Source organism: Eleutherodactylus coqui, chromosome 5 (assembly GCF_035609145.1).
Source record: "Eleutherodactylus coqui strain aEleCoq1 chromosome 5, aEleCoq1.hap1, whole genome shotgun sequence".
In the NCBI taxonomy this organism is placed as follows: Eukaryota; Metazoa; Chordata; class Amphibia; order Anura; family Eleutherodactylidae; genus Eleutherodactylus; species Eleutherodactylus coqui.
This window is the reverse complement of record NC_089841.1, coordinates 13,948,833-13,970,555: the sequence shown is the minus strand read 5'-3', so window position 1 is coordinate 13,970,555 and position 21,723 is coordinate 13,948,833. Positions and strand designations below refer to the sequence as shown.

Sequence of the window (21,723 nt, the reverse complement as noted above, 5' to 3'; positions counted from 1 at the left end):
ATTGCATAACAATGGAACTCAAAAACAATGGCAGTATTTTTTCCCAATTCCATCCAACAGATGATTTAAAAAAAAAAAAAATGTTTCTCCATCCATTATAAGACACATTAAATAGTGCTATTAAAAACAACAACTTGGTGCCAAATAATACCTTCATAAGGCTGATGTGATGGGAAAAAAGTTGTCTCCTGGAAGGCAGGGATAAAAGAAAAGAGAAAAAAAAAGCCAAAATGAGAAATTGCTGTGAAAAAGAAAACCTGTGTAACTAGTCTTATGCTTCCAGAATACAGGCAGCAGAACATTCCGACCGCCGCACGCAGTACAGACATCTCCAGTGGCAGTTTGTGCCGTTTTTATATGGTCTCCTCTTCTTTCCATTCAGGTCCTACAATATTGGATCCTCTGATCTCTTCTAGACAAGAGAATTTTCCTGACTGAAGCATTAAGGATGGAGAAGGATAGAAACAAGATGACGGAAAGTATATTAAATCTCACCCTAGAGATACTCTTACAGCTTACTGGAGAGGTGAGAGATTCTGATGATGTCACATTACATCACTCTTATCTATGGCGATACTAGATGATGTCACTGGGGAGGTGATGGCCTCTGGAAATGTCTATAGTGATATTTATTATTGTCTCCCCATATACAGGATTACACAGTAGTGACGAAGACCTCTAGTGATGGCTGTCAGGCCCCTGTGTGTGATAGATGGAGAAGACCCTTGAGCCCAATCACGGGGCCCCCACCTCACCCCCTGGTACATGAGGACCTCAATGTACAGAAGATTCTAGAACTCACCAATAAAATGATTGAGCTGCTGACTGGAGAGGTGATGCTGCAGGGAATGCTGGGACATTATACAGTAACAGCACTGGAGGCTTCTGGGTAATGACTGTATATTGTGTTGTCAGGTTCCTATAAGGTGTCAGGATGTCGCTGTCTATTTCTCCATGGAGGAGTGGGAGTATTTAGAAGGACACAAGGATCTGTACATGGACGCCATGATGGAGACCCGCCAGCCGCTCCCATCACCAGGTAATAGACAGGACTAAATCCACGGGGACTTTATTATCTGTATATAAGGAATGACTTCAGTGTCCGTCTGTGTTTTCTGCAGTTCCAACTAGTAAGAGAAGAACCCCAGAGAGATGTCCCCGTCCTCTTCTTCCACAGGACCATCAGGTAGATGGAGATGTCCCTCTGATCTGTAGAAGGCTGTGAAGCTCTTGTCTTCAGTCTTATTAGATGTCTTCTTGTGTGATGAGGCTGGTGGAGATGGGAGGATTACCGCTGTCCAGAGACGTTACATCTTGTCTGGATCTTCTCCCAGTGTTCTGGCGATGGAGACTGCTGGTGGGAATAAGGAGCCAACAGGTTGGATTTATATCTTTCTGGCTCGTGTCATTGGGGGACACAACAAAGACCGTGGGATATAGCTACTGCCAATAGAAGGTGACACTAAGCAAAAAAGTGTTGTCTCCACCTACTGGCTATATCCCCTCCTGTCGACAGCAGGCTAATCAGTTTTTAGCTTGGTGTCGTAGGAGGAGGACGGTCTCTCCCATAAGGGCTGTTTGTTTCCCTTGGTTGGGCCAGGGCTAATGGGAGGCAGGCTCTCCCTATTAACCCAACCGAGGAGGGGGAACAGTTCAGGAGTTGTTCCGGCTATTGTCTGCTCAGCCCCCTCAGAAGAAAAGGAGGCACATCTAGGGTTTCCTGCAGGTGACCCGTCAGCCATAGAGCCCCCTGTATTCTCCCTGGTGGTCCGCATCCCCTCCCCCTGTGGGGTAGGCAATGTTAGTGGGAAGGCTCTGCTGGAGCTGGGGAGCCGCCATCCTTCATAAGACCAAAAGGTGAGTATATCTCCACCCCCATTTTTTTTTTTTGTTTAAAAAAAAAAAAAGGCTTCAAAGATGGGTGGGTTTTTCTTCTTGTACCCTCTAGTGTTTGTTTAATTTTTTTTTGGACCTGCGGTTGGGGTCCTCTGGAGTTCTTGGCATCCTCCTGTTTCCCCCCTGGTCCGCTTCGGGGGTTCCACTCGTTGAAAAGCAGAGGTCTATGTAGCGCCCTCCCTCCTTTCACCTTCCTCTCCCTCTTTCCCTGCTGGACGCTTCATCTGCCTCTCCCTCCCCCTCGGCAGCTGATCCCAGGGTAATGCCCTGGTTGGGGATAATTAAGGAGGAAGTGTGGCTGTGTTGGCCTATTAGGGGGCAGCGCGCCCCCTTCAAATCCTTCTTGCCCCCCTTTCTCTTTCCTGCTCCATCCTGGCAGCTGTACTAAGGATCCACGGTGGACAGCATTCAGGCCTCTGTGCCCTGCGGTTCCCCAGACCACATTGGACCAACGGTAAGCTCTACCTGGTGACCAGCTTCCCCGCTGCTGTATCCCTCTGGCGTGTGGAGTGCAAATAAGTGGGCATTGAGCGTGCATAACAGGCTCTTTCCTGTGTTTTCCCAGCACCATTTCTGACACCCAGAGCTCGGGATTCCGGACTGGGACCAGCCAGAGTAATGCATTTTCCTTGCTCTCGCTGTACTATGAAGTTCTCATGCGGACAGGTTAAGCCTTTTTGTAATGACTGTACGCTTGCAAAACAGGCAGCTGTGCAATCTTCAGGCACCCCTCACCAGCGGTTGAGCCTGAATGGGACGTCTCCCTGTCTCTTGTGGTGTCTGACCTCACCCGGGCGTCTGGTGCAATTCTGGATAGACTGGATTGTGGGACATTAGTCTCCCAAGATGCTTCCGGTAGGTATGATTTGGTCAGGGAGGGCCCACTGTGCGCCTGTCCTTGGAAGCGAGGTAGGTCCTCAAGCTCATGAGTGTCCTCCCGGTCACGGTCCTCCCCGCCGCCTCTGGGGAGGATTGTAGTTCTGAAGGGGAGTTGTCGGTCTTTCTCGGACTCCAATGCAGATCCTAAGCTCTCCAGTACAGTTGAAGGCCTAATAGTGATGGTACAAGAAACTTTCCATCTCATGGAGCAGGAGCCAGCTGCGCGGAGATGTCCATCTCTTTTAGGTGTCTCAGGCGTCCCCCGAAGACTTTTCCTCCACATAAGGATTTTGACAAGGTTATTTGGACGTGATGTACCCTTTTCCACAAATAGAGAATTGGTAGTCTGCGCCAGCGGTCGATTCGCCTGTCTCCCACTTGGCGAACCACACGGTTCTGGCCACGGCTGATGCTCCTTCTCTCAAAGACTCCCAAGATTGGAAGCTGGAGTCTTTCACGAAGACCGTGTTTGAGGCAGCGGGTTCAGCTCTCAGACCCGTATTTGCCTCGTCCTGGGTCAGTAAGCCCATGACTGATTGGGCAAAGCAGTTGTGCTGGGGAATCCTCGCGGGGGCTTCTCCAAGGGATCTGGCAGAGATGGTGCAGCACATCGAACAGGCGGGCAAGTTTCTCTGTGAAGCTTCCTTGGATGCAGCCAAGCTTGTAGCACGAGCATCTGCTGCCTCGATGGCGACCCGATGGATTCTGTGGCTGAAGTCCTAGGATGCAGATGCCTCCTCCAAGGGGTCGCTGACCAGCATTCTCTTTGCAGGATCTCACCTTTTTGGCGCCAGGCTGGATGAGCTCATCCCGGAAGCTACAGCAGGAAAGGGCTCTCATCTACCGCAGAGTCGCTCCAAGCAATCAACGGCCCCACAGTGTAGGCATTTTTGTTCCTTTCGCCGGGCGAGCCCTCGTAGATCAGAGAGCAGGAAGGCCCCTCAGGAGCAGGAGCAAATAAAAAGGAACATCGTTTAAGCCGAGGCTATCCTGGAGTCAATGCCTCAGTCTGCTAAGACCGCCAGTACCAAGTCCTCTGCATGAGAGGCAGCGCTGGACAGGGTGGGGAGATGTCCTTCCCAGTTCAGCATAGTCCGGCCAAAGGATCCAGGGAGGGACGGTGGTTTCCTTCAAGCTGTCTACAACCTGGGTACCTGGGGCACCCACCCCTGGCAGTAGACCATACTGTCGAGACGGGGCAGGTCAGTGCACTCCTTCGATCGGAAGAGAAGGCTTCTACCGAGGACGCAGCACTCCCTCCAATGGTGACTGGACTCTCTACACATTCAGCGGGGCAAGTTGTTCTTGCCCATTCGGGGGCAAGTCCGCGTCACGGACGCCAGTTTGATGGGCTTCGGGGGTACACTGCGGGGCCTAGTGGCACAGGGTACCTGGTCCAGGCAGGAGTCTAGTCTCCCAATCGTTGTATTGGTGCCACGAGCAATTCTCTGGCTGCAGTACTTTGCGCAGCGGAATGGCAAGTCTGGTATGGATCCTGTCATGGGCCCAGGGTCATCTCCCTGTGCTATCGGCAATCTTCATTCTCTGGCTACTCAAGAGAATCAGGAAGAAAGGGCTTCCAGTAGTCCTCATAGCTCCGGATTGGCCTCGACAGGCGTGGTACATGGCGTTCATCGATCTTCTGGCAGACTTTCCCTGGCACTTTCCTCCGCGAGAGGATCTTCTCTCTCTAGGACCCCTCTACTGCCCGAGTTTGTCCACACTACGTTTAACGGCATGGCAGTCAAGGCCACGGTTTTAAAGGCACGAGGATTTGCGGACCTGGTTATCCAAACGATAATAAAGGCTAGAAACCTTCCACCTTGTCTGTCCCTTTTCAGCGCCCCTTGGCATGCAAGTCAGCTATGCGCACCTTCCTGCCGACAGTTGCTCATACCGCACCCCCGTTTTGCTCCCCGGACCACCTTGGATTTGGAATCTGGTCTTGGACGCTCTACAGACTCATCCGTCTGGACCGTTAGCAGAAGTGCCATGGTGGTTATTGTCCTAGAAGGTAGCCTTCCTGGTGATGGTTACTTCCCTCTGAAGGGTCTCTGAGATCGCAGCACTGTCAGGAAAAAAGCCGCCCTTTATGGTGTTTCACCAGGATAAGGTTGTATTGCGCCCGGTTCCTTCTTTTCTCCCAAAGGTGGTGTCGGCTCTCCATAGCAATGAGGACATTGTGTTGCCATCTTTTTGTTCAGTGGCAGTCCACCCAAGGGGACTGGCTCTGCACACTTTAGACCCAGTGTGATCACTGAAGATCTATTTGGAACAGACTTCGTCATTCCGACGCTCTGATTCTTTATTCATGATACCGGAAGGTCCGAGACGTGGTCTTATGACCACCAAAGTTACCATCTCACGCTGGATTAGCTCGGCGGTGGTTGAGGCCTACCAGACTAAGGGTAAGACACTGCTGTTTCGGGTGACTGCACACTCTACCAGGGTGGTGGGAGACTCATGGGCGCTCTGCAATGGTGCCTCCGTGGTCTTTGCTGTGTGCCCCAATGACGAGACGAGAGAGATTTTATGGTGAGTAAAAAATCCTCTTATCTGTTCCTTTATTTCACCGAGACAATCGGCGGATGTGTCTTGTAGTCAGACGCTGATCTCCTCCACTGAGACATCATGTATCCTGTCTAGCCATGCCGAATATACACTCCTTTAAAAAAAAAAAAAAATTAAGCACCTAGGAGTCCTCAGAATGGAATGAAGCTTTCTCTGTGTGACTGTAACATTGATATAAGTAAGTGATTACAATATCAGAGCAAAAGAATAATTTATTATGAAAAAGTGAACCCTTGAAAGGAGGATCTAGTACACTGTTGTACTGCCTGTAATTTGGATACAAGATGTGATACAGGTGAGCATGGGAGCTATAGAACCCTGTTTTAATGCCTATAATTTGGATATGAGATGTGATACGGGTGGGCATGGTGGCATACAGGTTCAATATTATATCCTGTGGTAGATTTCACATTTGCTGTAACTGCGCCTCTAGATCGTGCAAACTCGTAGGCCATCGAAGTTGGCGTCCCAGATGGTCTCATACATGTTCTATTGCCAATATATCTGGCGACCGGGCAGCCATGGAAGTGTGACAATGTTATGGAGGCTCCTGTGAAACCCTTGTGTGTGCAGCTAAGCATTATCCTGCTGTAAAATGCCTCTTCGAAGCCGCCATGAGAGAAAAACATGTGGCAGCAGGATGTCCTGAACGTATCGCTGAGCTGTCATTGCCCCTCATACCACTACTGAGGGTGACCGACTGTCATATATAATGGCCCCCAGACCATCACATCAGTGGGGGGCAGTGTGCCTCTCCACAGCAAAGGCAGGATTGAGGCGCTCACCACCAGGTCTTCAAATGCAAACACAGCTGTCATCCGTGTCCAAACTAAATCTAGATTTGTCGCTGAAGACAGCCCAGTTCCGGTCCATAGCAGTCCAGTTTTGTCATTCATGACACCACTACAAAACCCAGTCACCTTCTGTACCCTCACACATCCACTGGTTCTAACACCTAACAGTCTGGTCAGATGCTCCTCTCTACTGGTGGTCTGTATGGGGCGTCCTGAGCCCGGTCACCTTGTGTGCCCTCACACATCCACTGGTCCCAACATCTCCTAACAGTCTGGTCAGACGCTCCTCTGTATGGGGCATCCTGCTGAGCCCGGTCACCTTGTGTGCCCTCACACATCCACTGGTCCCAACACCCCCTAACAGTCTGGTCAGACGCTCCTCTTACTGGTGGTCTATAGAGGGCATCCTGAGCCTGGTCCCCTTGTGTGCCCCCATCCACTGGTCCCAACACCTCCTAACAGTCTGGTCAGATGCTGCTCTCTACTGGTTGTCTGTCAAGGGCGTCCTGAGCCTGGTCACCTTGTGTGCTCTCGCACATCCACGGGTCCCAACACCTCCTAACAGTCTGGTCAAACGCTCCTCTCTACTGCTTGTCTGTAGGGGGCGTCCTGAGCCCGGTCACCTTGTGTGCCCTCACACATCCACTGGTCCCAACACCTCCTAACAGTCTGGTCCGACGCTCCTCTATACTGGTTGTCTGTCAAGGACGTTCTGAGCCTGGTCACCTTTTGTGCCCTTACACATCCACTGGTTCCAACACATCCTAACAGCCTGATCAGAACGGCCAAGGTGGGGGACAATTCATCAATACGATGATCCAGATTCTCACATCCCAATAACACGCGCCCCTCTCAGACTCTGGTAACGGGTGAAATCTCTTCTCTGCGTCGTAGTGGTGTCTAGGGGTCAAGAAGCTCTTCACAAGTGGAAGAAGAGGTCACTACACACAAGGAGCCTCCGAGAGCCTCTTATGGGCTAAGGAAGGGAACCACTTTTAGGGCCCCTGGTGACAAGGCGATTCATCAAATCACCACAACTCTCATAATTCACATGAATGAGATGAAATTGCATGCCGAGTTTTGCAGCAAAATGACAACTTCTAGATGCTTATTTTTTTTTTTTTTCCTACAAAGAGTGTACTTGCGTATGAGGTTCCTCAGGTGTCACTGAGCCATCATTTAATATCTAGTCTCAGAATAAACAATAGAATGCGGCAGCATAGACTATGAAGAAGTTCTTAAATTGGAAAAATCTTTATTATTCCGTAGTCAGATGTATAGGCAACGTTTTGACCTAATAGGTCTTTTTCAAGCCGCTATCTGATAGTATAGAACAGCAAGTCCATGATGTATATATGTATATTTAATGTATATTTTTTTATGTTTATTTTATATATTATGTGTGTATTATTTATATTATATATATATATATGTATGTATGTATGTATATTTTATATCTATCTACTTCCCGATGTCGTACAAATTTGTATATACTAAGGAGAATCTGCCTCACCTCTGTGTCTATATGCTATGACTTAGGAGCGTACCTAAGGGCTCAAGGGCCTGGGTGCAAAAGTTCTATACTAAGGAGAATCTGCCTCACCTCTGTGTTTATATGCTATGACTTAGGGGCGTACCTAAGGGCTCAAGGGCCTGGGTGCAAAAGTTCATCTCGGGCCCCCCCCTGGGCCTCCACCCCACACTTCCCCGTATCCATATCTAGATCGTGCTGCAAGAATGATCTAGCCCCCGGCATAATCTTTCCAAACATGACTCATTTCCTGCACATGAAAATTTGTTTGTAGCCCGGCAGATTACTCTCAAACACACCGCTTTTTACCGCTATTAGTGCAGTGTCCCGAGCTTTGTACTAACCGCAGTACAACACTCCCATTGATTTTAATGAGCTTACTCAAACCTGCACTGGAACGCGGTGTCCCTAACGCTGTGATTTTCGAGAGCTGTCTGTTCTATTTTTGCGTTTTTGTTGTTTTTAACACACCACCAATGATGGGGTGCATTAAAAAGTGCTGTCAAACGCTGTAACCTGTGTTCAAAAACTCTGCTAGAAATTCTGGTAAAAATGCCATGATTACAAGCTGTGTTTCCTGAACACACGTGTGAGAGCAGCCTTAGTGTAGTTCATGTTTTTGTTGTACTTTAGAACCACAAATAAGAAAAAGACATAAAAAAACCTGCATGCAGTATTTAAAGACCACGTATATAATTAAGGAGCTGCAGACACAATTAAAAACATGTGGCTTTTATGCGTTTTCTTTTTAATGGGTGTAAAGTGTGAAATTATATACAGTAAATCCAGGAAGATGTATAACCTATACCGACGATGGATAGATGGGAGATGCGTAGATGGATGGGAGATGCATAGATGGATGGGAGATGGGAGATAGATATGGCATAGATAGATATGAGATAGGAGATGCATAAATATGACCTAGATAGATAGATAGATAGATAGATATGAGGCAGGTGAGACAGACACTGCAGCTTCCTTTCAGCAGGAAGAAGCACATGATCACAGTGCCCTGCTGGCCCATGTGACTTCCTCCCTCCTCCTCCACCCTGCTCTCTGGGCTTTCCCTCAGGCTGGCCAAGCTGCCTGCAGCATGATGGGAATCTTGCTGCAGACAGAATAGCTAGCCATTAATGAACTGAATGTGCATATGGGTATGGAAGAGGACGGCCTCGGGGCCCCCTGAGCGCAGGAGCCAGGTCGCTACGGCGACACCAGCAACCCCTGTTGCTACGCCTATACTAAGACTGTAAAATACATAAAGAACAGCCATGGACAGCAGGGATGGAGCATGCCTTTAAGACTAAAAAGATGCTGCAACCTCCTGTCGGGGTACATTTGAATAAAAAATGAGTGTTGCCTTTAAGGGTAAAAATTAAGGATAGTGGGAAGGGTGGCACGTTCTACAGAGGGACATCGGTACATGCAGTCTGAGGAGAATCTAACGCTCCTCTTTGTATGCATGTTTTATTCCTTGTTTCCTCTAAAGTAACCATGACTCCATAAAACCTTTTCAGTGTGAACAACATGTAAACACCTGTACCAAATTAACTCGGCGAAGCTGGGTATATCAGCTAGTATAAAACCTTCCACACGACTTCTCCAACCATCTGCTGACTTCTACAATATTTGTCTCACAGCTTTTGTATCCGGATGAAGATCTGACCATTAATACTACAGAGACAAACGTGAGGAGTGATCAGCGGTGTAAAGAGGAGATTCCTACAGGTAACCGCCCAGGTGAGTAGTAACCACTAAATACAGCAGAGGAGAGTCACAGATTCTCCTCAGTCACCGGCTGCAGATAGTTATGTAGATTTATAAGCTCTGGGATCTGTCAGATGTTCCGCTGTATATTCCCCCATTCAGCTGGAGTACAAACTAAATATGGCTGACAATGTGATACGTTATAGGAGATAACACAGGATGGGCATTTATAATATGGATGGGGAATATAACTGAAATATTGTGATGAACTACATCTATATGAACGATTGCTTCATCTGCTGTCATTATTGACGAGGGAAAAGAATTTGTCCAAATTTGGCTTTATGGAACTTTTATAAATTGACTTCAGGGATAATAGCTGCATGCTGCAAAATGTTTTGGTTACTCTTTATTATAACGGTCACGGTCACGGAACGCCACCACTCACCTGCTGCTGCTATTGCCCCTGCTGTTGTCATTCACCACCCTCGTCCCCGTAGCAGACCCCACGTACGCTTCTGGGCTCTGTCTGTAGAGTGCACACACAATTCTGCCTGCCTTATAAAAGGGCTAGTGTGCGCTCTGCAAATATGTCCCCAACCTACCACCTGTTTCGCCTGGCTATATTCGGCATCCTCCCCCTGAGGACTCCTTATTTGTGTCAGCAGTATCAACATTAAAAGTGACATCCGTTCCTATGCCTCAGGCAACGCGTATTGGACCTTCAAATTATGTACCCTGAACCCCAATGGCCTTAACGAATGTATTGAATCAGGCTTTGAAATTTTTTTATCCTCTCCCCGTTTTTTTTTTCCTATCGGCATGTTGCAGTCCACGTTACCCCATCTCACTTTTCCATTTTATAATTTATTTTTAATAATTTTAGCGTCTAGTTTTATTGTTTCTGTGGTTCTTTATATATTTATTTCTTAATCACTAATTTGGGTGCTTTATTGTGATTGTACATCGGCGTTGGGGATTCTGCTTTCCTGCTCCATTTGAGGAGCTGGAAAGAGGAATTCCTGTGGCCGAATGGTTCCATTTTTGGATGAAACTAAACTGAACAGCGCCAGACAAACCCCATTGACTATATTGAGGTCCGTCCGCTCTCTGCCCAGCTGCCTGGCTTTTGTACGGAAGATGTGAAACTGGCCTTAAGCTCCATTTACATGGGACAACTTTCAGGCAAATGATACCAGACACTCGTCCCCACAGGTACTCACTCACTTTTTAAAAAAAATTCCAAAAGGTATAATCTAATCTATAGAGACATTTGTATTAAATGAACCCCTTTACAGCCTCATAGTCTTTTTATGTCCTGGCTAAATGGGCTTTAATGCTCAGGGCTGTAAAAACATGCTCGCCCTGGGAATCAAAGCTACGGGGCCTGTGGACGTGACAGTTCCTTGCTGTCGGCTGCCAAAGGTACCCCACAACCTGGGGATGTCATGAGGGGAAGGTGCAAAATGCGACCCCCGATTTGCGATCACCGTTATCCAATGGATAACTGCAATCGCATAAAAGTAAATAAAAAGTGACAAAAAGTGAACGTTTCAGCTCCCTTCACAGATCGGATCCATGAAGGGAGCTGAAACTACTAACCTGCGTCCTTTGCGACGTCCCGCAGCATTCTGGTCCTTCCAGGACCTGACAGTCCACTGCGCATCCAGATATAATACGTCAGCCGCATGCGCAGAAGGCCGGGAGGCCAGGGAGGTTTAAAAACTCCCTGCACCTGGCTAGCATGAGTAGCCGAGAGCAAGGAGATATCACCGGGCACTTCTGTATGTGGTTCCTGGTCACATGATCGCAGTTATCCAATGGATCAAGTAAAGTAAAAAAAAAAAAAGTTTTAAGTTTCATCTACCATCACTGTTCATAGCCATGAGAGGAGATGAAATTACTTACCTGAAGCCCCCGGATTTATCTGCGGACCTTACCCTGTGCTTATGCACATGTGTACAACACCAAACTGACAGGCGCATGCACAAAAGCCGCGGATTGCCTTGTTTTTTTTTTGTTTTTTTTTTTTTAAATCTTCCTGCTTCTGGCTACCAAACGTAGATAAAGTCTGTAGATTTAAGAGGGGGCCACAGTAGTCCTTAGCTAAGTGATCGCCGTTATCCAATGGATAACTGTGATCACGTAAAAGTAAAAAAACGTAGTTGCACCTCCCGTCACAGATCCGATCCGTGAGGGGAGGTGAAATTTCTTGTCTAAGGCCTTCCGCGCTGTCCCTTGATATGATCCTTATCTGCGGACCTTTTGGTGCTTCAGTGCATGCACCCATCGACAAAATGGTGGACGCAATTGAAGAATTTGGGGAAAGCCTGTGAAATTTCTCTTCCCCAGGGAAACAGTTGAGCAGCTCTGGAGAACATCCCAGGGTCAGCACAGGCCAGGAACTATGTGACATGTCAATCAGAGGCCACGTTGTCACCTCTTATTTTCTTGGCATCAGCACTCACATTCTAGGTGCCATCATGGCAGGATTTCAGAATAGGACACTATGACCACTGATTGGCTGCAGTGATCACCTGAACTCTTCCCTGCGTTGACAGTGGGATTTTTAATGGAGCCGTTCGACTGTTTCCCAGGAAAAGAAAAGAGGTGAATACAGATCCTGGTATAGCAGGCCCGGCCATTTAAAAAAAAATAATAATTATACATGGACAACCCCTTTAAGGAAGCAGGGAAAGTGGTTGAGTTATTTGGTAAGTACACAACTATACCGTGGCTGAAGTTTGGAAAAAGCTGAATGGGGGTTTCAGAGCTGAGTGAAGGAGTGCTGTTACTGTGATGAGGAGGACTGAAAATTTTGACAGTACCTGGTAGACTTGCCAATTCATCCGGGAGTGCGGGAGGTTTTCAAGTGTATACTGAAATTCATATAATGTTACTGTGTGATAACAGAATATAGAACATGGAGACATAGACCCAGATAAGATAATACAAAATATGGAGACGTAGACCTAGATAACCTAATACAGATCATGGAGACATAGACCCAGATAAAAGATTTGAGAATAAGGAGACATAGACCCAGATAGGAAAATACAATACGTTGAAATCAGAATGCAGAACATTGAGACATTGATATATATATATATATATATATATATAACAGGAGATGGAGACATATCCCTGGAAAATAGAATATACAACACTGAGTCATGGAACCAGATAACAGAATGCAGAACTTGGAGCCATAGACCCATGCGGTGACTGAGCGCAGACCATAGGGAGGACGCAGCCTGGCTCGGCTACTCACAGTTGTAATAAGTTTGTGATGCCAATATCCTTTAAGTTAAGCATACTGGTAGAGATGATTTAGTAAACCAAGAATATAAAGTTTACTCAACGCTTTTACCAGTTCCAAAACCATTTCAAGGCAATTCAATGCTATATGCAGACTTGGGTTCTTGCAATTATGACATACTAGTACAACTTCTCAGGCAGAGGATACTACACAGTCTTTCTACTGTTTGTACTCTTCTGCTACCCCAAGGCTGAAGATGTCAAATTGCAGGTAGAAGTTACTTTAAAGAAGTGTTAGTCATTGAGGAATGGAGGGAAACTAAGCTGGCACGCCCATGGGCACTATCTTCTGCTTGCTCAGAGGCAACTTACTCATGGTCGACAATGGCCACTTTTTACTGCCAAGATCCATGAGATCTTGCCTAGCTTCACCACAGAAGGGAAAAACTGCAAAAGAACAGCCTAGCGGCCAAACATCAGGATCTGATAGTCCTCGCTCTGAGGTCTGCTGTAGGATTGTGATCTGTTTTGCCTCCACTGTTTAGGCTACATTCACACCTGCATTAGATCTCAGTCCAAGATTTTCGTCTCTCTACTTTATTTTTGGAGGAAACTGAAATAAAACGGAAAAATGTTCTTTTCCCATTGATTTCAATGGGGTTTCAAGAAAACAGAAAGGCTATAGTTCACTTCCGTTCTGTTAGGTTTCCATTTTTGGGGATGGGAAAATGCCGCAGTCTGCAGCATTATTGTTCTTTCTTAAAAAAGGGAAACCTGATGGAGTGGAAGCCTTTCCGTTTTTTGGAAGAGAAAATACTAATTTCAGTTACAAATTGCCTCTTGCTACATGACTTGTTATAAAATATCAATATAATGTTTAAAGTTTTTATTATTCAAAAATAGTAAAATCTGTTCTATGCTTGGCAGATGACGGTACCGGGATCTCGGAGCGATGTTTAATAGCTGTAGAATGTAAATCAGAGAATTGTGTTATCACACATGATACAGATGAAGAATCTACCATTATCCGAGATATATCCTTAGCCCTTCACAGCAAAGATCCATCATCTGATCCTCTTATACAGGTCCCATCTTCTGATTCATCACAGACTGAGAAGCAGAAGAAAAGTCACAGAAGGGAAGAACATCAAAGAGCCCATGCAGGGGAGAGACCATATTCATGTTCAGAATGTGGGAAATGTTTCACTGGGAGATCAAATCTTGTTAAACATCAGAGAATTCACACAGGGAAGAAGCCGTATTCATGTTCAGAATGTGGGAAATGTTTCACTGGGAAATCAAATCTTGACAAACATCAGAGAATTCACACAGGGGAGAAGCCATTTTTTTGTTCAGAATGTGGGAAGTGTTTCATTCAGAGATCACATCTTCTTAGTCATCAGAGAATTCACACAGGGGAGAAACCATTTTTTTGTTCAGAATGTGGAAAATGTTTCAATCGGAAATCACATCTTCTTAGACATCAGAAACGTCACACAAGGAAGAAGCCATTATCTTGTTCAGAATGTGGAAAATCTTTCAAACGGAAATAACATCTTCTAAGACATCAGGTAATTCACAGGAGAAAATCCGTACTCTTGTAGGCTAGGTTCACAGAGGAGGAAATTGCCGCAGAATTTCAGCACAGAAATTCCACTTGCAATCTTAAACCTGAGCCTAAGCAGCACAGTGGACAAGATTTGCAAAAATCGTATCCACACGCTGCGGACAGTGCACTGTGCTCAAGCCGCACTGAAGCTGACATGCTGCGCGGAATTCAAATCAGCAGAATGTCAATTGTATCACCGTTTCAGCTGCGGGCTCTCTCCTCTATAGGGGGAGAGATTCCCAAAGTGGAATACAGCGGACAAGCCACTTTAACCCCACACAGAACGGCACAGCTTTTGAGGCTGCCTTTCCACTGCAGAAATCTCGCAGAATCTCCATGCGGTCCCGCTGCAGTCATTCTGTGAGAGTTCTGTCTGGTGGAACTCGGCCGTAGTCTCAAGAAAAGGGATTTATCTAAAAAGGCGGCTCCAGCTGTACATCAAAGATCTCACAGAGGAAAATCATTTTCATGTTCAGAAACATCTTCTCGAAATCACATCTTAAACATGAAGGAACTCACACAGAAAAGTCACTAATTTATCTCCAAGCTCTTATTGACAATTGAACTTTAAAATATAGAGATTGTCATAATTCCAGCAGGATTACAATAAAGTGACATACAGCATCCATATGTAATATAATGTGTTATTGGGTCAGATAATAGGGGATTATATAGCATCAGACTCAACAATTGTCCAACCACATTACAGCAGGAGTTCAAGACAGCTGATCCAGGAGCGGGCACCCAAGACATTGATATCATTCACAGTTTTTTCTCCCCTCGATTAGGGGCTTGGGTAGAGATAGTAGGGCTGCGTTGTTTCTAGCAACCTCAGATGCTTGGAGATCAGGTCAAGCCGGAAGACAGAAACGTAGCCATAATATGTGTGTATGTCACGAGCTTATAAATATGTCTGAAATCAATATTATAGTCCCCTTGTATCTCTGAAATTATCTATGCAGAAATTTGATTCCAGACAAGTTCATAGGCTGATGGCGCACATATTTTGGCCATGTTTTAGCACCCATACTATGGATGTGTCCTAGCCTGACCATGGGTACGCTGACCTGAGGTCCAAGCATACTCAAAATCTAAGAATGTATTTTGGCCGCAAAAATATGGTCAAAAATATGCTATTGTGTCACCGGTCTACGAATTTGTCTGAAATGTATTTTTTTTAGGCCTCTCACTGTTCAGTAAAAAAAACAGACCAGAATGCTTTCAGGAGGGATTGACAGTAACTAGAGATGAGCGAGCATTAGCATACTCGAGAGTACTCGTTAATTGAGCGAGCACCACGGGGTGCTCGAGAAAGTTTCACCCTCTCCTCCCCACATGTTTAGCGGCTTTTTTAAGCCAATGAGCATTCAGGGAAGGCTTTGGCAATTCCTGTTATGACATGCCAACCCTGTGCACGTCTATAGCAGTAATTGGCTGGCCGGAACAAGTGACCTGGGATCATACAAACTCGGGTCACCAGATGCTCGCCTCACACAAAGGCTGGATTAGCTGAGGGACAGACCTGCTTTGAATGAGGGAGAGCAGTAGTGTAGGTTAGAAGGAGCATTTAGGCAGGGATCCATTTTCAAAGAACCCAACAGTCCTTTTTAGGACTACAACTCCACTTTTGTGCATCATCAGTTTGGCTGCCTGTGACCAGTAGTACGCACAAAGCATTCACAAGTATCCCGGCTGTATACTGCATACTGTTACCGATTCTATACAGTATACTGCTACTGGTGTACACAGACTATATAGGAACTGACAAAACTCATTTTTTATTTGTTTTTGTACAAGACTGCACACCTTTTTCACGGTCTTTTTTTTTTGCTATTGTGTACGCAAGCTACCCCAGAGTGTGTCCTGTCGATCCACACAATATAACCAGACTGTAGCCAAAAAAAAACCGTGAAAAATGCGTATAGTCTGGTTATATAGTGTGGATCGACAGGACACACGGGGTTGTTTTGCATACACTATAGCAAAAAAAAGACCGTGCAAAATGTGTACAGTGTACACAAAATACCCCAGTGTGTGTCCTGTCGATCCACACTCTATAACCAGACTATATGAATTTTTCAGGGTTTTTTTTTTGCTATAGTGTACGCAAAATAACCCAGTGTGTCCTGTCGATCCACACTATATAACCAGACGTAGGCGGTTTTCTCGGTCTTTTTTTTTTTCTTTTTTTTGCTATAGTGTACGCAAAATACCCCAGTGTGTGTCCTGTCGATCCACACTATATAAACAGACTGTAGGCATTTTCACAGTCGTTTTTTTGCTATAGTGTATGCAAAATACCTCGCAGTTTGCGTAGCATTTTGACGCAGTGCATTATACAACATGATCAAGACTAGGGATGAGGGTTGTGGATGTGGGCGTCTGAATGAGGGTGTCGGGCAGAGGCCAAGGTCCTCAGCAGGGCGAAACAGTGCCTGCTGCTGAGGGAGAAGTAGAATGCCACGCATCCACGCTCCCTAGCTTCATCTCACAGTTTGCTGGTCGGCGTGGTACACCATTATTAAAACCACAACAGTGTGATGAGGTGATCATGTGGATAGCAGAAAACGCGTCCAGTAATTTATCCACCACCCAGTCTTCCACGCAGTCCACTCATGCTAGCCAAGGGACTGGACCTGTGAATCCTCACGCTGATCCTACTTCCTCGCAGTCTGCTCACTCCAGGAAAAGGAGAGATTCAGAACAGGCATACTCACAGGAACTGTTCTCAGGTCCCTTCCCTGAGTGGCAAACAACGGTTCATGAGCCACCTGAGGAGTTTACCGTGACCGATGCCCAAAATTTGGACCTTTCACAGTCTCAGGGTGAAGTCACACGAACGTATATCGGCTCGGTTTTTAGGCCGAGCCAATATACGTTGTCCTTGTGTGCAGGGGGGGGGAGCATGGAAGAGCCAGGAGCAGGAACTGAGCTCCTGCCCCCCTCTCTGCCTCCTCTCCGCCCCTCTGCACTATTTGCAATGGGGAGAGGTGGGACGGGGGCGGGGCTAATTCTCAGAACTTAGCTCCGCCCCCACCCCGCCTCTTCCCATTGCAAATAGTGCAGAGGGGCGGAGAGGGGGACAGGAGCTCAGTTCCTTCTCCTGGCTCTTCCATCCTCCCCCCCCTGCACACGAGGACAACGTATATCGGCTCGGCGTAAAAACCGAGCCGATATACGTTCGTGTGACTTCACCCTCAGGGTGATGAGGGTGGGGACTTCCAAGTAGTGTCTCAAGAGGTATTTGTTGATGATGATGATGATGATGATGATGAGATACAGGTGTCTGTCAGTGAGGTTGTTGTTAGGGCACTAAATCGGAGGGAGGAGCAGACTGAGGATTCAGAGCAAGAGCTGGTGGATGATGAGGTGACTGACCCGACCTGGGTTGATAAGCCTACTGACGGGGAAGCCAAGTGCAGCACCAGAACAGGTAGGAAGAGTCAGTGGGGTGGCCAGAGGGAGAAGCAGAGCCAGAGCAAGTAATCCCCCAACTGTTCCCCACAGCACCTCCTCGCAGCAAGCTCCCATGCAGAGGGCTAGTTGTTCGAAGGTCTAAAGGTTTTTAATGGGAGCGCGGACAACCGACAAACAGTGGTGTGCAACCTGTGCCGCACCAAGATCAGCAGGGGAGGCACCACTACCAGTCTGACCACCACAAGCATGCGCAAGCATATGATAGCTCAGCACCCGACGAGGTGGAACGAAGGCCATTCACCGCCTGCGGGTCACACCACTGCCTCTTACCCTGTGTCACATGCTGGAACTGAGATGCAATCCCCCTCCCAGGACGCCGGCACGAGCATCTTCCACCCTACACGCACCCCTTCACCTGCACGGTCCTCCACCAATGTGTCCCAGGGCAACGTTCAGCTGTCCATAACATTAGAGCACAGGCACAAATATGCAGCCACCCATCCACATGCACAATCACGAAAGATGCACATCTCTAAACTGCTGAGCCTGGACATGCTGCCATATAGGCTGGTAGTAACAGGCTTTCCGCAACCTCATGGCGGCGGCCGTCCCTCGCTACTCGGTCCCCAGTCACCACTACTTTTCCCGCTGCACTGTCCCCGCCCTACACCAGCATGTGTTACAGAATATCAACCTTGCCCTCACCAATGTGGTTACTGGGAAGGTCCTCTTAACCACCGATACATGGACAAGTGCTGGCGGGCAAGGACACTACATCTCCCTTATGGCACATTGGGCTAACCTGGTGGAGGCTGGGACCGAGCCTGACCCTGGGTCAGCTCACATGCTACTCACACCGAGGATTGCGGGTCCTACCTCGGTCATAGTTTCTCCATCTTATTATGCCACCTCCTCCAACCCCCCCCCCCATCTCCATCTCTCAATTACCATCTGTGAGCACATTGCCTTCAGTGGGTAGATCCAGGCACTGCTGCACTGCCATGGGGAAGCGTCAACAGGCCATGCTGAAACTCCTGAGCTTTGGTGACAAGAGGCACACTCTTAGGTGTGCTGCTGTGGGATCAGTAGTTCTAGGCTTCCTAGCAGCACAGCTCCACAGGAGGTGGAGGGTTAATTGATTGAGCTGGCTGTTTGTGGTACTTCCTGCTAGCCAATCTCCTGGGTCTGTGCTCACATATAAACCCATATCTTGGGCAGTCTGTGTCTAGAGTTCAAGGTGAGCAGTCATGAATCCTTGTCTGGTGAAGTTTGCAGTGTGATCTGGTTCATGTCCGTCTGTACGTTTAAATTCTGTCAATTGTGTGTTAGCTTGCTTTTCCCAAAGAGGAAAGGAGTACAGGAGTGATGCAATACCACAAGGTCCTGGTGGAAAAGCTGATACTAAATTTCCCATCTGACAACGCTAGTGGTAGAGGACATAGTTCAGTGGGCCAACTAGCAGGGGAGATGAGGGGAACAGGCAGCATGTCCAGCGCAGGCAGGGGAACACTCTCTAAGGCCTTTGCCAGTTTTATGGCACCCCAGCCAGACTGTCACCACTCCCCAGTCTAGGCTGAGTAGGAGGGAACAGTGTAAAAGATGGTGAGGGAGTACATAGCAGACTGTACCAATGTCCTCCGTGATCCCTCTGCTCCATACAACTATTGGGTGTCAAAGCTGGACACGTGGCACGAACTTGCGCTGTACGCCTTGGAGGTGCTGGCCTGCCCTGCCGCTAGCGTGTTATCAGAGAGGGTGTTTAGTGCTGCTGGGGGATCATTACGGATAAGCATACCCGCCTCTCAACTGACAGCGCTGACAGGCTTACACTTATTAAGATGAACAAAGCCTGGATTTCCCGCAGACTTCTCTTCTCCACTGGTGGAAAGCAGCTTAACATAAAGTATCTTTAAGCTGGAGCTGGAGAACCATGGAACCTCTGTCACCCCAAAAAAGGGTAGAAGTAGCTTGGTCTATCCTTCTCTGATCTTCCTCCTCCTTCTCCTAAACCAGCATGTCAGCATGCTGAACAGCCAATTCATCGGGGGGTCAAAAGGCACTGTAAAAACTATTTTTTTCAGAGGGCTGCCTCCAGGCTCTGTCAAAATATTTTTTTCCGAAGGCCGCCTCCAGGTTCTCGCCCCCAATTTTGAGGAGGTTCACCACTAGAGTTCAGCAAACGTGCTGGTTCCAGCTTCATACGCCCGCAAATGTATCCCAGAGCAGTGTCCAGCTATCTGACACCGAGACAGAATGAATTGTCCTGGTTTGGCCTCTCTAATTTCTTCATAGTACATGCTGTCTTTCCCTGGGGCACTGGTTAACAAGCCCCTTGGGAGAGGCAAGAGCTGGGACAGGCGATAGCTTGTCTGTCGGTGGACTACCACCTGGATCTCATTAAGCAAGTACGAGCTCTATGTTAAAAAAAATATTTCAGGGGTTCACCTGCACTCTGGGTAAACAAATCTTTTAGGGGTACACCTATATTCTTTGTACATAAATGTTTCAGGGGTTCACCTATACTCTTGGTAAATAAATCTTTCAGGGGTTTACCTATACTCTTGGTCAACAAATACCCTGCACTCTCGCTCAAAAAATCTTTCAGGTTCTCACCTGCAATCTTGATAACAAAAAATTTCTTCTTTTTAAAATGGGTTGTTTTCTTTATTAAAAATGTAGAAGTACTGGCCTCTGAGTCCCCCCTATGCTGGCGTTAGTGGCTAATGAAATGCTGCGACGGATGTGGCATGGGATGGCACTTAAAATCATACATTAATTTGTCTGCCATTTGTCAGCTATGAAGCACAATTTTAAAAGGGCCACACGGCATACAGAAATATATGCCGGCGCGGTGTCCATCTTTGGCCACTAATTTCTTTACAGTCCATGCTGTCTTTCCCTGGGGCCCTGGTTAACAAGCCCCTCAGGGGGAGGCAGAGGGCTGGGACAGGCGGTAGCTTGTCTGTTGATGGACCGCCACCTGAATCCCATTAAGTAAGTATGAGCTGTCGCTCAAAAAATCTTTCAGGCTTTTACCTGCACTCTTGGTAAACAAATCTTTCAAAGGTGCACCTATACTCTTGGTAAATAAATCCTTTTAGGGGTTCACCTATTCTCTTAGTAAACAAATGTTTCATGTTTTCAACTGCACTCTTGGTAAATAAATCTTTCAGGGGTTCAACTACACTCTGGGTAAAAGAAATCTTTTGTTTTAGAATGGGTTGTTGAATTGTGGAGATGTGTAGAAATACTGGCATCTGAGTCCCCTTTATGCTCATGTTTGTGGCTCATGAAATTTTGTGACGGAGGTGGCATGGGATTGGAATTATGATCATACATTAATTTATCAGCAATTCCCAAGGGAAGCGTCAGAGGGGAGGCTGCGGTGCAGTGACTGAGTGTGTCCCCGCTCCTTCTCAGCACTTTGAGAAAACACGTCAAAGACCACAGCCTTTTCCCATTAGCCCCAACAAGGTGTTCATCATGATGTTTTGTGAGGCCTTACTTTACCGCCGTCGGTGCTATCAGGTGAAATAGGCCTGCTCCTTCCACCTTCCTGGAACTGGCGCTTGGCCTGGACCGCACAGGATTTTCCTCATACCAGTTCTCTGACACCCTCTTTGACTCGCTCCTCTTTCGTGAGCCTCTCCACACGGGGGTGTCATCGGTCTGTCGTACGTCAGGAGCTGGAAGAACTGGCCTACGATGTCGCCGAGCTCCTGTTGCCGAAGTAGGCGAAGGGGTGCGCCTTACCCCATCTGGGATGGGGACAGCTATACGCGGTGCTGGGAAAATTTTCAGTACGCTGTGGACACAGGCCTGTGCCTGCGTCCTGGGGAGGATTGGACAGCAATGCCAGCATATAACACAGGAGAAGAGGCAGTGGTGTTACTCGCAGGCGGTGAGTGGCGTTCGTTCTACCTAGTGTGGTGCTTAGCTAAGATGTGCCATCGTGTGTGCCTTGCTGATTATGGTCTGGCCCAACTAAATTGTTAGGGGGGTGACCACCAGGCTTTTTCCCACAATTTGTCCAACTGGAGGTGAGCAGGCTTCTCCTTCCA

At 47.3% G+C, this 21,723-nt stretch overlaps 1 protein-coding gene and 1 pseudogene across 1 annotated transcript in view; one reads left to right on the top strand and one right to left on the bottom strand.

Moving 5' to 3' along the window:
- Positions 1–21,723, bottom strand: part of LOC136629036 (oocyte zinc finger protein XlCOF8.4-like) — a 99,118-nt gene that overhangs the window by 37,084 nt on the left and 40,311 nt on the right. The window lies entirely within an intron of this gene.
- Positions 449–14,875, top strand: LOC136627148 (zinc finger protein 184-like; annotated as a pseudogene).